The sequence below is a fragment of the Anabrus simplex genome, chromosome 4, assembly GCF_040414725.1.
Source record: "Anabrus simplex isolate iqAnaSimp1 chromosome 4, ASM4041472v1, whole genome shotgun sequence".
NCBI lineage: Eukaryota > Metazoa > Arthropoda > Insecta > Orthoptera > Tettigoniidae > Anabrus > Anabrus simplex.
Window position 1 is genome coordinate 37606673 of NC_090268.1, and position 18056 is coordinate 37624728.

The 18056-nt window shown below is 42.0% G+C and overlaps 1 protein-coding gene and 1 non-coding gene across 3 annotated transcripts in view; one reads left to right on the top strand and one right to left on the bottom strand.

Moving 5' to 3' along the window:
• Nucleotides 1-18056, top strand: part of Pgant9 (polypeptide N-acetylgalactosaminyltransferase 9) — a 455552-nt gene that overhangs the window by 204048 nt on the left and 233448 nt on the right. The gene's annotated exons all lie outside the window — the stretch shown is intronic.
• Nucleotides 5320-5438, bottom strand: LOC136872821 (5S ribosomal RNA). Its single transcript, XR_010859992.2, has one exon. It is a non-coding gene; the product is annotated as a 5S ribosomal RNA (ribosomal RNA).

The window sequence follows — 18056 nt, forward strand, 5'->3', positions numbered from 1 at the left end:
GAGATTGGTAAGATGACGTTAGCAGACAATTACCCGTCTCAAACTGGCAACATCGCATCCGTCACTGCGCAAAAATTAGAGCATGGGTTGAGGTACCCTGCTCTATCCGCGGCGTCCAAAGCCCTCTCGAAAAACATACTTATATCTGCCAAATGTTGTTACCTCAGCGCACAATCTTTGGCCGATACCCGTAACTGGCGAAATTTGAAGAATTTTGCCGGCCGTTTTAACCTCACACTGAGAGAACCATAACACTGTCTCCCAACGAACTGACGACTTCATAGTCTGTCCCGGGTATCCATTTTGAATTTATGAGCGACACTCATGCGGATTTCCACTTAAACTGGACACATGATTTTTCTGTTCTTGTCATTTTCCTATCTTATTTATTATTCACGTCGCTCCCTTTCACGGCTGATCTTGTGTGAGTTATCATCCCGAGTTGTGACTTACGCACACCCGTACGATGACCATGACAGTCCTGCTGAGTATCACACAATCTGAACAACCCTTGCAGTATCCAATCTATAATTATGAATCTTAGCACTTCGGACATGTGCTTAACGTCTCCATCCGTTCGGTTACGTGGCGGGTACTCCATTTCAAATAATTGCCAACCCGTTCGATACCAAATGTAATCAGATTGTGGCACGAACCTGGCAATTTGACTCCATCATAGCACACTATCCTCCCTGGGGGCGGCCTATCTATTACTAAAAATGCTCCAGCGTAAACTATAAACAATGCCCTGCCACGAAGGGCGCCAAGTATACACCCTACCGGGCTTCGAATGGATGACCCACGCATAAGAATGCCTCCACGTAACGGGGTAAACACCCACGGATGAGATTGGATTGAAGAGCGGGTCGAATTGCTTAACGAGCTTCGAACCGCTCCCCTTCCTACTTTCTGTGCCGGCCCGGCAGCCTGAGCACTTGGGGAAGTGGTACGTTCGGAAGAAAGAAAACAAAGATTTAAAATGGAGCCTTATGTCTACAATATGAAAGTAGGATCTCTGGGTTCAAATGCCTATTGGATACTGCTTAACACTGCTACAAATGACAAGAATCATAAAATAGGGGTTACGAATATGAATTTATTCAGATATGACAATTTAAAGAAGTTGACACAGCTCTATACAATGACTCTCCACGTATGGGAGGAAAATAAAATAAAATCTCTTTAAAATACGAATCGCCCATGGGCGTCGTCTGCATAACGGTATGATTGAGGTTTTGCGACTTGCTATCGTTCATTTTTCCTCATTAATTCATACCGTTCATGACATTTGTACATTATTCTGTCGATCACACCGTGAGATGATCTGATGTCCCTATTCACAAATATTACTAGCTGTTCTAAGCACGAACATAACCGGGGCCTACGCTACATAATATCATATTAAAAGACACATTTGCATAATGCACAAACAAACACAAATACCATTTTTGCTAAACCCCGGACTCCTCATCTATCACCAAGACCACACAACGTGCACATAGGTTCTGTTTGAACTCAAAAATATGTGCACACAATTACGAAACATACACAGATATATGGATATATACACTTCATGCACACAGGAGAACCATTCCTAGAAAAGAAACAGCATGGTTATCACTGTCTCCGGCCCAAAGCGCAAGCTTGGAGCAGCTCGCTCAAGGGCGCCGTCATAATCCGGAGTCGAACTGGCAGACTCCCGACCGAGAGGTACTGTGGGTTTCTGTAGATCCCGAGAATAGCTACAATCTCATATCGCCGGATATCGGGGGAATCCCTACTCATTTATTAAATACCTTTAAAAGAAGTTACCGTGATATTATCATTATACAAGTATTCTTAGCTAAGCCATTTAACCCACACAAAAGAACGCGGGCAGACCAGGCTCCAAGCCCTAACACAATGGGATACGGGACCCTTTTGTCACGAGGGCGAGAGCTAGACATTCACAAAAAGGAAGGCCGGCCATTCACTTCGCACGGCCATTCAGATTCTTCTCTCCCTCAAACGTTCACCCTCTCGTCTCGGGGACACATCCTTGGCCCATTTCATTTGCTTATTTATATTATCGTGGAATTCCCATAAAATACTCTTTTATTCTCTCTCATTATTATCGCGGAGCGCCGACTATGGGCACAATCACTTCTAACTCATTTCATCGTAAATTACTCGGGCATTCGGCCCTCTCACTATGTCTCATATCGCGTATCTTCTTCCCTTGGGCATCTGGCTCTCATGGCTCCTCGTTCATACCACATAAATACACTTATATTTAGACCTTCTGACCAAAGATTAGGGACTCCTGCCCTGGGTCTCACCCCGGCTATAGATTAAAAGAAAACACTCCAAACCATTATGGCCAATTAATCAAAAATCACGGGAGACTTGCACATGGTTCCACACACCTATCTAAATCACACAATATGTACCTCTCCCGGTCGGGATTTCTTCTTTCTTGCTGTCCATGCACGGATTATATCTGTAAGCTAGGCATGCATTGTCTGACTGACCCATGAGTTTCCCTGGCAGATCCGACAACCACGTGGGACAGTGACTACCAACATTTCGACATGTTTCCCTGCTTGCCAGCACTATTGTTCCATCAACCCCTACGGGAAACTCAAATATTCTCCTAACCTTGTTCCCATCTTTGCTAGGACATTCTACATATTACTAAAAATATAACCCTCACGATAAGCTAATCATTAAGAAAGAAATATGAGTCGTCCGGGAATTTAGCTCCCTTGAATTTTACTTCAACATTATAAAAATCAATAAAATTTCCATCTAGGACATGCATTAACTTACACATTTTGATATTTACAAAAGAACGCAAATCCTATCCCCGGGTTATGTCATGCTTAGAAATTAAATTTGGACATCACTCATCTGTTTGGTGGCCGTTGTTTCTCCTGCCACGGGAGACCCATGGTGAAGTTCTTAGTACTCCATGACCACTCGGTAGGTGGCGGGCGTGCAGTCCTTCATCCCTGGTCCATACAAGTCCGACATCCTGGGGAACTCGTCACAGCTGAAATCTTACAGTAATCCAAGTGGGTAACACTTTTACACTCGTCACACGTCCTCTATTTCAGAGTTTACACCCACGAATAAGACGGTCCTTCAAACCACGGCGGGCGCGTTCACAGTAAAAATCGGGTGGCTCACGAGACTCGAGCCCCTGATTCAAAGTAACACTTTGGGTGATACCAAATTATGAATTTCACTGACTCATTAAACCGGCAGTTTCTCAGCCGTATTCTGCTACCTGTTCGTAAATTATGCTCGCGGTTTTTACTAGTTTGACACGCAGCACAGAAACAATTCACCTAGGCTCGTTTGGCCTCCCGTTCACTACACAAAGGCTTTTGGACACAATAACACTTCTTTGTACGCGGTCAGGGGTTTCTGACTGTAACTGGAGCACCGCGGGACACAGTGTCCGTCTCACGACCGTAAAAGAACAACTGTCTCTGCAATGGCCTGCCCGGTCTATATTATCTTGCCCGCCGGAAGCTTGGGGGCGTCAACGTTCACGGTTCATTAAGAACAAGAGCTCCTTTCACACCAAGAATTGACGATATTGAAATATTGCATTTTGTAGCCCTCTGTCTCCTCTTTCATTTTAGCCAGGCGTGCTGGACCTACGATCAGCAGTTTTTATGTAATTTGCTTCCCGCCTTTGATTAATTCATAGCGTCCTTTGGAGGGTGGAGTTATCTTTTAAGCGCGATTCTTGGCTTGGGTGACGCCGCTGTATCCACATGTGTTAGCGATATATTACATCTGGACAGCTGGTGACCTCATTTCTTCCCCTGCATAAGTTATTACATATTTTTAGTCTGGGGAACGCAGAAAATTCCGCTCTATTCACTGGTGTGTCTCGCATAATTTTCCTATGTCTGGATTAAAATATCATTCCATTGTTTACGCGCCAAAGTCCGACGTTGGCACCCGTGACACGTGCATAAAAAACCGGAAGTTCCTTATGTTCGTTTGGAACTCTGGGAAGCTAAGCCCCACCTCGGGGCGTATCTGACTACTCCAGCATCGCGTCCCCTTCTATCTCTCTCTGCAAGTTGAGAGCGTATTTCCGCGGGGGCTTGGCTTTTGCCCTGTCCTCCCTTTGTTCGCAGGCGTTCTTTTCGCGGGTTCCGTTCTGGCATGACGCCGCTCGATCCCCTTCGCCCATACTGCTACCACTGACGCGACCTTTAAGAGTAATTTTAATGGAGTATAAGGGCCCATATCATTCCCATGAGCTGTACAGGACACTGTACGGTTTCACTTCATCCTGCAGTTTCTTTGGCAAACGTCTATCCATATATTCGCTTTTTTATCCTGCAGATCTTGATGTACAGCTTGGTGTTGTGTCGTAGAAGGCAATGGTATTTTTAATCACAGTTCCTCTATATAGAACGGTTGTCTTGTGAGCTCATAGGTTAGTCTCGAAGGAGCGTTTTTTGCCAGGCATTCACTCTTTCTTGTGTAGCTAGTTGTTCCCAGATAATGTATAAGGCATATGTCATGATGGGGTCTGTTAGTACGTAGACATTTTTCTCTTACCAGTATTAAGTTATTAAGAACGCTCTGCCATCTGCTGTATATATTTGAGATCTGGGAAAAGTTAGAGAATCAAAGAGTATCTAGCAAGGAATATTATTCGTCCGTGATCAGAGAAAGTGTATGCTCTCTAACTTGATAGTATTCAAGCATGGTTGAACGCAATGACATTACTAAGGATGAAAATCACACATATCAGAATATTAATGAAAGTGTTAGTCACTTAGCTACCTGCTAAGTAGATAATGTAATGCGGGTTAGGGTAAGCCTTCGCCTGCAATTATTGGAATGATCATTTAATGAATTGATTTTATTATTACTTTGTCTGAACATAGACTTGTCAATGTCTCCTGATTCATCGGCAGATAATTCCGGAAAGAAAATAACAAAAATGAAGCAAATCGGTCCAGTAGAACGAACGGATGGATTTGCCAAAGCTAAATGAAAATCCACAGCCTGTTTCCAGTCATTCGACCGGGTCAGGAATGGAATGAATGAAGCCCCTATCTAGCGGCGAGGATAGGAATTGTGCCGACTGCCGAAGCCTGTCGCACTCCTCTGGGGCAATGATTAATGACTGGCAGGTGAAATGAAAGATGACAGGGAAAACCGGAGTACCCGGAGAAAAACCTGTCTCGCCTCCGCTTTGTCCAGCACAAATCTCAGATGGAGTGACCGGGATTTGAACCACGGAACCCAGCGGTGAGAGGCCGACGCGCTGCCGCCTGAGCCACGGAGACTTTCCTAAGGGAATTGAGCCAACGGCACGTGGTGTTCCCAAGCGGTCACCCATCCAAGTACTGACCACGCCCAATGTTGCTTAACTGCGGGGATCGGACGAGAACCGGTGTATTCAACACGGTATGGCCGTTGGCACAATTTGCCAAAGCTGTTTTTAGTAAACTATTTTAAAATATAGGTGTCGGGGATGACCTGGTTGGATTCATGACCTTGAAACTATGACGTGAAACGAACATCATGTAGCGTTCGTCAGTTTTCCGGTGTGTGTTCTAACGTCAAGACATTCTGCCTCAGCGTCGGAACATACTAGTCTACTTGCATCATGGCATAGTCAAGCTCTGGCACTATCGTAGTAAGATGTGAAGAGGATCCGGCGACAACTAGCGAAGTGGTAAGATTCAAGGCCTCATATCTCTTGAATTTGTATACATTCACAGCATTGGTAAGCGTTTTAGTGCGCTGAGCCCTGTGAATTTGTTATGTGTTTTCTCCCTTCAGGCCTTAATCTCGACACGAGTGGAATATAGTGGTTAGTGGTGATTTTGTTTTAAGAGGAAGTACAACCAGGTAACCATCCTCAATTGAGTGGTTAGTGGCATATATAACCCTCGTGTATTTATTGGTGTATAACGGGAGCTAGAATCAGCAATAAGCGGTTGTGATCCATGTTTTCCACCTGGGCATGTTTTTCCTGGAGTTGATGAAAGAACCCACATAAAACCACGTCTAGAATGACCAAGAGCGGAATTTTTACTGCATGAGGTTGGATGCCCACATTATAGCCCTCAAACTAGCCTAAAATAGATGTCAGAGGTTGGAATTGAGCCCACATTTGTGCTAACTCTTTGAGTACGTGTCCAACTTAAGTACGACATTGATAGAGGGAATGCTAAGAAATTTTGGTTAGCACCACACACAGGATAAACAGTAAATGTTGCTATAGTCCATGATGAAACCATCTGCTCATAGCGACCCAGGCTACGAGGTGGGTAAACGTAGATGGAAAACGCCTACGCCTTATTTTTAAAGGGATCTATATATATAATAAGAGTTTTGTCTGTACATTGCTCAGAATTTGAAAAGAATGGTATTTCTGTATCGGTCATGTCCACAGTAACAAGGAAATGCACTTTTTTACTTTTCCGTAATGTCTGTCTGTCTGTCTGTCTGTCTGTCTGTCTGTCTGTCTGTCTGTCTGTCTGTCTGTCTGTCTGTCTGTCTGTCTGTCTGTCTGTCTGTCTGTCTGTCTGTCTGTTTGTCTGTCTGTCTGTACACGCACCACGAGAAAACGGTTGAAGAGAATTTCATGAAAATCGGTATGTAAAGTCGCGGGATGAGCCACTACAATCACGCTGAGTGGAATGGTAGTTTAGGGAAAGGTCTAAAATTCAGTTCTCAAATATTGGTCCTATCGATAAATACTACATAACTAAAGTTACATAGAATTATATTTCAGATCATTTATGTCTTATATATTTTTACCGTACGGGCTATGATAACACAGATATTCATGAATTTCGACTTTTGTTGCTAAGTCCACATCAGCGCCGAGCCACGAGAAAATGGTTTAACAGAATTTAATGAAAATCGGTATATAGAGTCGGGGAAGAAGAAAATATAGTCTAAGCTATAAACAATTTGACTTACCCTGGAGTAAATGGTAGTTAGTGGTGGTGGTGATTATTGTTTTAAGAGGAAGTACAACTAGGCAATCATCCTCTATATAACACTAATCAGAGAGAAACAATGGAAGGGGTCCGACACTTCGAAAAATGAAGGTATCGGCCAAAGGAAGACAAGGGCCACGAAGGGCATGAAAATAAAAGACTCCCTAGCCCTCGCAAACCTAATAGCGTCGGGGTCGGAAAAGAACAAGAGTTGACCAAGGGAGGTCGGATAGGATAGATGAAAGTGAGGAGCTTGGCACAAGTAAGTGGAAGAAATGCCAGGACTCAGCTGAGGGCCCCGTGGTTACCAACCCACGCTCCAAAGTTCAGAGCCCCTGGGGCCCCTATTAGTCGGCTCTTACGACAGGCAGGGGATACCGTGGGTGTTATTCTACCGCCCCCACCCACAGGGGGATAAATGGTAGTTAGGGGTAGGCGCCTAAATTTAATTTTTAAATACCTACTATATGTTATTGGTCCTATAGAAAAGTACTACACAACAAAAGTTTGTAGAGAATACAATTTCCGATCATTTATGGTTTATTCAGTTTTACCGTACCGACTATGATAAGAGTAGTATTTCAGAGTCGGAAGAAAACTAAATGTGAAGACCTACAATATCGAAAGCGCATAACATTGATCAACAATAACATTACATTGACCATTGTTTGTTTTGATGTTCTTTACCTCTTATGGTGCCCTCAACTCCGATAGATGAGATTACTGTTGCGTTCCGAGTATAACAGCCTGACCGAATATTGGCGCGAAATAGCTGGGGAGTTAGAAAACTTTTTTTCTTTAGCATGCCATTCCTCTGGTTCGTACATTGTGTGATACTGCTGGTACGTAACACATTGGTTCATCATAGTATTCCAGCTATTCGATCCCTAATCTGACGCGCTGTTTTGAATGAGCAGTGTGTACATTTGGCGGAGGCACACTTAGTAATAGTAGAATGACCTGGTCTAGAATTACAATTTAGGCCTATTCCAAATTATAGCACCACAATTCACTGAAAAATTCAAAATTCAACCCTGAAAAAAAGCCGTTTTGTCAGAAAAGCGTCATCCTCTTCACTTTTATTAAATTCTACATTCATTTTATTCCGAACAGCAGTGAAGAGAAGTTTTCTCCTCTGGCTTGGAGGAAAAATTTGCCTCCAATCAGATAGATTTTTCCGCTGCCGGTGTAGTGAAATGAGATTTTCCGACTCATCGGGTACTCTTAGGAAACAGATTAGTAAAAGGGCATAGATTTGCCCTAGGACTCTCCACTATTCGCCCCTCCCCCCGCCCCTCCGCCGAAAAAAGACGAAGAGAGTTCACGGCTCGCAGCTGTCTGCGGCTTGGTCATTCCAGCTCTGGAACTTTGAACTGTTAGATCGGCAGCGTATTACTGTTCGTTAAAAGTGAGAAAATGCGTGGTTTTTCATTTGATCGAGTATTTCATATTGCTCTTAATCGCGCCATTCCTACTGACGTCATTGTAATGATCTATGTTCATTTCACTTGGGAAAACCATTAAGACAGTCTTTCTGAGGATGTAAAAAGCAGGTGGCGAGTGAGAGTCTGCAATTATAATGAAAACTCCCCAACCTGATTGTAACTGATGGTAGGCAAGCGGGCCTACCATTGCAGTGAAAATTCCCTAACCCAGTCTTCATCTGAGAAAAAACGTTTGGTGACTTCCCCGTCGCGTTTCTAGGGTAACGTTAAGAGCTATGATATCTTACTCACAAGGTGTACACTACCTAACCTAGAATTCTGTATACAATGTTGAATTCCGTAGCGAAGCACGGGTACATCAGCTAGTTATAGAAATATAAATTAATAGAGAACAAATGGACTGATGAATGTGTACTTTTGATTATATTACGCTGGTGTATACATATTCGGAAATATTTACATGAGCTGTTTTTATTGATGAATCAAGTGGTGCATTTATGAACATATATATTAATGTTTGTAAATCAATAAACACATATTATAAAGCCCTTTAAATAGATAACAGAGAGGATTAATGCGTACGGGAGTTACAAGTGACAACCAACAGCAGACATAATTCATTCCTAAGACATTAGCAAAACACTTGCTACTTAATATTACGTTATAGAACTAAGAATAGGTTGTTCTGAGTATTCCATAGAGTTTAGATTAATATGAAGGAAAAAGAAAAAACAGAGTCTAATATCTGAACGTTTGTATGGTTCATTCAGAAGGAAGTAGGTTTGAACCTCCATCGGGAGGTTAATAAATTTAGAAACAATATGTACATTTCCGGATAAACACAAGGAACTAGGGTTTATTTAGCTTAAACATAAATAAGAACCGGATTCATTCCTGTTGCACTCTTGTACTTGAAGTTACAAGAAGCACTCGATCCCGCAAACTTAAACAGGGAGGGAAGTTAGTTACTGGCTGCGTTATACGAACCGTCCTACGGCACTTGGCAGCAATAAACAGTATTTGACTAACTAGTAGGAATATTAATAAGTTACTCTTTTCTTAGAGTGCTAAGTCTAATTTGCATATCACATTGCTAGTGACTATTTTTTGAGATGGACACTATGGGGTACAGTGTAGCATATAGCGTGCATTCTGTTCATATTTTCAGGACGCTTTATGGTCCTTAATGTCGTTTTATACTTACTCTCTTAAATGGTTACAAGAAGAGGCCTCTCATTTTTAGGGCAAGGAATCTTATATTACAGTGTGGTAAAACTACCACTATGTGCTGTGTACATTCATTCTCCTAATATAAATAGGGAAATTTATTATTGGTCTTACCGTTATTGATATTTGGAATTTAATTAAACCAGACTGAATAATCATAAATCTGCATTTCTCATCTTAATTTATAAATTACTGATTAAATAATTGCTATTTGCTTTGCGTCGCACCTTCACAGATAGGTCTTATGGCGACGATGGGACAGGAAAGGGCTAGGAGTGGGAAGGAAGCGGCCGTGGCCTTAATTAAGGTACAGCCCCAGCATTTGCCTGGTGTGAAAATGGGAAACCACGGAAAACCATCTTCAGGGCTGCCGACAGTGGAGTTCGAACCTACTATCTCCCGAATACTGGATACTGGCCGCACTTAAGAGACTGCAGCTATCGAGCTCGGTGATTAAATTATTGACAGATCTGTTGACTGTAATGCATAACCGAATCAAGGTGTTACGCTAAATTAGACTCACTCGCGAGAGCAGCAAAAACAGCTGGCTAGCAGACTAGCGGATTCAAGATTGATTCAAATACTTTCTAATACGGTAGAATCCTAAGCGTAATATTTCCTCTGGCTTTATTTCTCACATTACTAACAAAATCTGGGATGTTACCGTACTTTTAGCCCTGTGGCTTCAACCTGGATTTAAATTTTCAAAACTGTCAGTTGTTGATCCGATTTCAACCAAACATTGCTCATTGGAGAGAATACGAGGGATGTTCCTTCTTTTGTGTTTCCGATAATTATCATTTTTATCAACTACAGATGGTATCTAAACAGGTGGAACTTTCTTCGAAATAGTTCTTAAATACCCATAATTTCCACTAAACTTCTCAAAGTATTCGTCTAGATACTCATTAACAAAGTACCTTTAATACGTGTCTGGTAGATGCTGCCTAACCGAGGCGGTAAAGGTAAGGTCGATTCGCCCTGAAGGGCGTGGGTAGGATTCTCGGCCAGGAAGTTGAAAAAATTAAGAAACTAGTTTTCTGCTTTTGTCACATTAAGAATATGTAGGGAAATAATTTTCTTTACAGGAATTGTATTCGTTTTCTGGAAAGTGTCGGTTGTCACTTTCTCTTTGCATCAGCAACACGACTACTTTGTCTGTTGATGGCTGGTTACAGCAGCCTCGATGATAATATTGTGGATGGCACCGTCCGGCATGGCTCTTATTATAGTCATCTTCAGCTCCTTCACATGCGGGCAGCTTGTGATTAGGAATGTGTTACTGTAGAACCTCACATAATGAAGGAAATGACCAGAGCTGCCATCTGCCCCTTTTGATAGAGACATTTTATATTATGGTGGATGAGCCGTAGGATCTAATTCAGTTTTGCCGGAGGAATAGCAAGTTCCTTTCGATTAGTGCTTCCATTTGAGATCCAGTTTGGGCTGCTGAATGTAATTGATGAGAGGTTTATATGCAAATCTGGTTCGTTACTTTTCACTTCATGAAATCATAGCACATGTAACTTCAGTTGAAGTTGAGCTTAATGTTCTAACAATTGCAAGTCTTGCTCTGATTTTAAGCACCTGAGATCTACATTATTGGTCTCTGATCTATGTTGCTCACATGTTCTTCTTTCGAGTATTCGTTTGATGACGTATAATTATTTCTTCACCAGGTTCGAGCTGACCGTGCGGTTAGGGACGCGCGGCTGTGAGCTTGCATCCGGGAGATAGTGGATTCGAATCCTACTGTCGGCAGCCCTGAAGATGGTTTCCGTGGTTTCCCATTTTCACACCAGGCAAATGCTGGGGCTGTACCTTAATTAAGGCCTCGGCCGCTTCCTTCCAACTCCTAGGCCTTCCTATTCCATTTTAGCCATAAGACCTGTCTGTGTCGGTGCAACGTAAAGCCACTAGCAAAGAAGTTATTTATTCGTTCTGCTAACTCTTGCAAATATTCCTCAGCGGATTGATTTTTGCGTCTGGGTGAAACGAGCTCTCTCCTGATTTCTCTTATACGGTAGCATCTAATCCATTCAGAGCAGAATTTGGCCTCACAGTCAGCATTACACTCTGAATCTCGAACAGCACTCTTCTGCAGTCTGTCAGCAGAAAGCCTAGCCTCGTACTGTGCTGAATGGGTTAGATAGTAGAGAACTGGGTAGTTGTGTCCAAGGTGGTGGATTGGATCCCGCCTCAGTTTGGTGGTATTTGAAGAAGCTCCTATGCACAAACCTCGTGTTGGTAGAACTACCTGCACATTAATGAACTCTTGCGGTACAGAAATTCCGGTTCCGCGGCTCTTCGAAAATCTTAAAGTGCTGTACACAGAAAGTCATAAAAAACAATAACATTTTAAAAGTAATCTCAGGTGGTGGTGGTGATTATTGTTTTAAGAAGAAGTACAACTAGGCAACCATCCTCTATATAACACTAATCAGAGGGGAAAATCTCAGCCACCCTAGATCTATAATGACGTTACTTCTGTGTGCTGAACTTGGCCTGGCTGTCAGCACCGTTCTCCAAATTTCTCCATCAGTCTGGCCGCATTCAGTCTGGCCTCATATTCAGAAGCACTCTCAGATGACCTGTACATGGACTGCTATTCTCTCAGAAAACCGAGCCTTGAGCGGAAAAGCAGTGTCAGGCATCTTAGATAATCTGATTTTTAAGCTTTGAACGATGATTTTACAAGAGTAGCTCGTTTCGTAATGGCCGTAGTAAAAGGCACCAACGCTTAAACGTATCAAAACCCACCCACTGACATAAGTAACATCCAATTATATAACCTAAGCAGCGAAATCATAGATTGTAACATGAAATGTCGTATGGCTTTTAGTGCCGGGATATCCCAGGACGGGTTTGGCTCGCCAGGTGCAGGTCTTTCTATTTGACTCCCGTAGGCGACATGCACGTCGTGATGAGGATGAATTGATGATGAAGACAACACATACACCCAGCCCCCGTGCCATTGGAATTAACCAATTAAGGTTAAAATCCCCGACCCGGCCGGGAATCGAACCCGGAACCCTCTGAACCGAAGGCCAGTACGCTGACCGTTCAACCAACGAGTCGGACATAGATTGTAAAGAAACTAGTGCATAATATCTCTCAAAGAAAGAATATTCCAGATTTCTGGATTAACACTCCCATTTATGGGGAAATTAATTTGGGTAACTGGAAAGTTGAAAGTAATAAAATTGATGACATGATAATATCCCCCTGTGGGTGGGGGCGGTAGAATATCACCCACGGTATCCCCTGCCTGTCGTAAGAGGCGACTAAAAGGGGCCCCAGGGGCTCTGAACTTTGGAGCGTGGGTTGGCGACCACGGGGCCCTTAGCTGAGTCCTGGCATTGCTTCCACTTACTTGTGCCAGGCTCCTCACTTTCACCTATCCTATCCGACCTCCCTTGGTCAACTCTTGTTCTTTTCCGACCCCGACGCTATTAGGTTTGCGAGGGCTAGGGAGTCTTTCATTTTCACGCCCTTCGTGGCCCTTGTCTTCCTTTGGCCGATATCTTCATTTTTCGAAGTGTCGGATCCCTTCTATTTTTCCTCTGATTAGTGTTATATAGAGGATGGTTGCCAAGTTGTACTTCCTCTTAAAACAATAATCACCACCACCACCTTTATTTTTTGTTTTTATATGTTGTGTCTCTAATTTTGTTAGTTTTTAATTTTTTCCTCTATTTTTATCGTTAGATGTTTTTTCGTCATTATTCTTCTACTTTTCTTTATGCTTGCCTTGTGCTACTCTATTGTAAATATGTATTTCATTGCGGAACTCTGTAATTCGGCTTCTCGCTGTTTTGGTTTCCCAAATAAATAAATAAATAAATAAATAAATAAATAAATAAATAAATAAATAAATAAATAAATAAATAAATATTTTAGGACAGGAACCTTGTAGGTGTGCTGGATAACTGAAATGTCTGTCGCTAAATCCTGTTCATATCAGTAACGGTGTTCTGACGTCGGTAGCCGAGGAGAAATTCAGTCGCAGAGCTTGTTAATTATTCAGATAAGATGATGACTGATGGTGTTATTACTTAAGGCTAAATAACAAAGTCAAGAGAGGCAACCAAAAAAATTAAAGTAGAAAGCGTATATAGAAGAGGAGTACACTAGCAGTTACAGTAAATACCAAAAAACACCTTATAGTGAGTGTGAAATAATGGACTACGCTTCACAGTAATATTTCAGATTTTATATGCTTAGCACTAGAATGCTGGGTGTGAGAGGAAGATAATGAAGATTTTTTAGACTATTCTCTGTTGAGTGTGGAGCCTCCGTGGGTCAGACGGCAGCGCGTCGGCCTCTCACCGCTGGATACTGTGGTTCAAATCCCGGTCACTCTATGTGAGATTTGTGCAGGAAAAAGCGGAGGCGAGACAGGTTTTTCTCCGGGTACTCCGGTTTTCCCTGTCATCTTTCATTCCAGCAACACTCTCCATTGTCATTTCATAGCATTTATCACTCATTAATAAATCACCTTGGGAGTGGCGACCCCATTGTAATAACAGCCTATATATATGTTTCATTCATTACATCCCTGACCCGGTCAATGACTGGAAAACAGGTTCTAGGTTTTCATTTTCATATGTTGAGTGCAGTTTGAGAGAAAATAATGAACTTGGCAACATTGCTCAATCCTTACACACAGCCATGTTGTAAGCAGTTTGGGAAAACAAACGCGCGCATGTAGTGTACAGAGTCATCTTCCAGCTTCCTGTGATATTCACATGATGACCCAAAAGTTCGTTAACATTTGACGAGGCAATACTCCACGGAATATTCACACACATGATTGGCATAACATGGGGTTTTTATTGACACCCAAATAAAGTACAGTAAAGCTTCACTAACAGTGCATTTTCTGGCAACGTCAACATGCCTTGATTGCATCTGACGCCACCGGGCGAGTTGGCTGTGCGGTTAGGAGCGCGCTGCTGTGAACTTGCATCCGGGAGATAGTGGGTTCGAACCCCACTGTCGGGAGCCCTGAAGATGGTTTTCCGTGGTTTCCCATTTTCACACCAGGCAAATGCTGGGCCACGCCGCTTCCTTCCCACTCCTAGGCCTTTCCTATCCCATCATCACCAAAAGACCTATCTGTGTCGGTGCGACGTAAAACAAATAGCAAAAAAATAGCATCTGACGCCCTCTCTCACGACAGCTCATTTTATACCGTACACGGGTCTGGTGCGGCAACACTGACGTGTTGGTGTCCAGCGCCATCTGTTGGCCTGTTTGTGCACTCGTTGTTGGTGTCAATAAACTCCCGTGTCATGTCAAGCATGGGTGGCCATTTGTACCTGACGTGCTGTTATCCAGCGCCATCTGTTGGTCATTTTGTGTAGTTTATTTTGGTGTCAATAAAACCCAATGTCATGCCAATCATGCTTGTCAATTATTATCTCTCTACCTCTAATATTCCGTGAAGTATTTGCCGCGTCAAATGTTAACCGACTTTTGGTCATCCTGTACAATGGAAAAACATCGCGTCCGTATCACAAGTTGGCCACAAGCGCTGCCAACTCCTCACTTTGACCACAATTTCGACTCTGAAGCTTTACTTCGTAGGATTTCGAAACTGTGTTACTTTTACGTATTTCAAATAAATTCCCTCTGTATATGTGTGTTTTTTGTCTGTACTTCATGACCTACTAACCAGAACACTGTTTTCTATGATTTGAACCATCTTTATATTGATAAGATTTTACTGTAATGCATTTGTTAACTTTGTACATCTTTTTTTGCACCCAAGACCTGATAACGTTCAGAGATGTCGAGACTTGGTTCATTTTATTATTCTGTAATTCTCTAATTGCTTTATCCGTCATAAACCATTGTAGATAATCCAATGTTTTCAGTTAAACACGATGATAAAAATGAGCTACAGCGCTAATCTGACTGCGGTTAACTCTCAACATGATCTCGTAATGTGTAACAACACAATGAATTGCTTTTTGAACTAGCAACAATAATGCTCAGTCTAGGAAGCACCTGGCTTACCGCAGAGCACATCATGATATAATAAATAAATCCTGGAATATGCGAATGAATAATGAAGCAGTAATCTGGGAATTAATGTTTTCATGAATAAAACAAAAGCACGGAATGTGGGCATAATGAAGCAATTTGCACATGAACGATTGCAAGCGATTGCTGTATCAATACTGCAAAAGCAGCAGCAGTGCTTCTAACTCGTCTACCGTACCATCGTCTGTCTGTCTGTCATTTGTAATACCCTTCTATTCTGCTTCATGACAGTGTCATACTACACACACCAGTGGGTCCAGTAACACTATTAAAATCCATCATTAAACCTTCCCGTTAGATTAAAAAATTATGGTTAGTATTTGGAAGGGAATCATGTGACATAACACTAAATACTGCTTCACCCCATCCATGAGAATTATTGGTTAATGATTTGAATTACGATTCCACATCTCCCGTACTTCATAGCTGTTATAATATGGTAGTTTCCTTCACTATTGCTTTAGTGATTTAGTAATAATAATAATAATAATAATAATAATAATAATAATAATAATAATAATAATAATAATAATAATAATAACCGAACCCCGTGGTACTACTGCCTCGAAGGACCATCGACTACCAAGCACCCGCTGCTGATCCCGAAGGCCTGCAGATTACGAGGCGTTGTGTGGTCAGCACGACGAATCCTCTCGGTCGTTATTCTAGCCTTGCTAGACCGGGGCCGCTATCTCACCGTCAGATAGCTGCTCAATTGTAATCATGCAGGCTGAATGTACCTCGAACCAGATCCCAGACCTAGGTAAAAATCCCTGACCTGGCCGGGAATCGAAGTTGGGGCCTCCGGATAAGAGGGAAGCACGTTGCCCCTGCAGCGCGCGACCGGCAATAATAATAATAATAATAATAATAATAATAATAATAATAATAATAATAATAGCCATGAAAAAATACATTATGAAACAGTCATCGAGCCTCAAATAACTTATGCTAGTGAAGCTCTTTTTATAACTACTAATACAACTGAAATAGACAAAGTACTTCAGCCAGAAAGATTAGAACATGCATCAGTAAACAATGTCAAGTTAATGGACAATAGAGAATAGCATCAAATAAATCAGTTTATAAGGAAATTGAACCAGTATTGAGCACAATTAAGAAAAATTGTGTATCATTTTTGGACATCTTATCAGAACACCTGACACCAGAATTAGCAGAAAAAAATATGGAACAGCAAGGCCAAGATTAAATGGATTACGGAAATTAAGGATGATATTTAAAGACCTCCAAATAACAATAGATGATCTTAAGAACAAAACAGACAAAATTAAAATACTTCAAGACACGCACGGCAGCCTATAACACCAAGATTAATGAAAGGTCTAATGGAAGGGTGTTTTTAGTTGAAAAAAGGAAGTCGGCATCTCCCAGAATGAAGTAATATTGCACAGAAAAGCAAAAATATTTCTGTATAATTAGCTATGATGATCCATTGTAGGCCATAAAATGTAAAATAATTTAATAAATATATAAATAATTTAATAAATATATAAATAAATAAATAGCCAGGCTGAGTGGCTCAGATGGTTATGTGGCGGCCTTCTGATCCCAAGTTGGCGTATAAGATCCGAACTCGGTCCGGTGGTATTTGAATGTGCTCAAATATGTCAGCCTAGTGTCGATAGGCTTACCGGTGCATAAAAGAACTCCCGAGGGGGAAGATACTGGTACCTTGAAATCGCCGAAAACTTTAAAAGTAGTTAGTAGGATATCTTTCTGGTGATTACTTCCCCATCTGAACATCCGAGTGGAGGGATCCTGGGTCTAACCTCCGGAATATCGTCTCGGTACGCGAACATTTTCTCGTATTCCACAATGTTCTCCTGTCCATTATCCTCCTTAAGTCCGACTCTATGGCTAAATGGTAAGCGTGCTGGCCTTTCGTCACAGAGGTCGCGTGTTCGATTCCCAGCAAGGTAAGGAATTTTAACCATCATTGGTTAATTTCACTTGCATGGGTATTGGATATATGTGTCGTCATGATCATGATCATCATCATCATCATCGTCATTTTCATCCTCATCACGACGCGCAGATCACCTACGGGGGTCAAATCAAAAGACCTGCATCCGGCGAGCCAAACTTGTCCTCGGACAATCCCGGCACTAAAAACCTAACGCCACTTCCGATCTATTATCCTTGTTAAGAATGTTCTAAAGTGTAAAGGAAAATTAACATTAAATGCATTATACTGCAGGAGTGCGTAAATACTTCATGAAAATATAAATTCGTATAGTACGGTACCGCAAGGTTTATTGTCCTTTAAAAACTGGCATGGGAAATGAACACAAGGAACATCGTTCTGATGGACTGCATGTTCATGTATGGCTGAGAGGCGTGACCA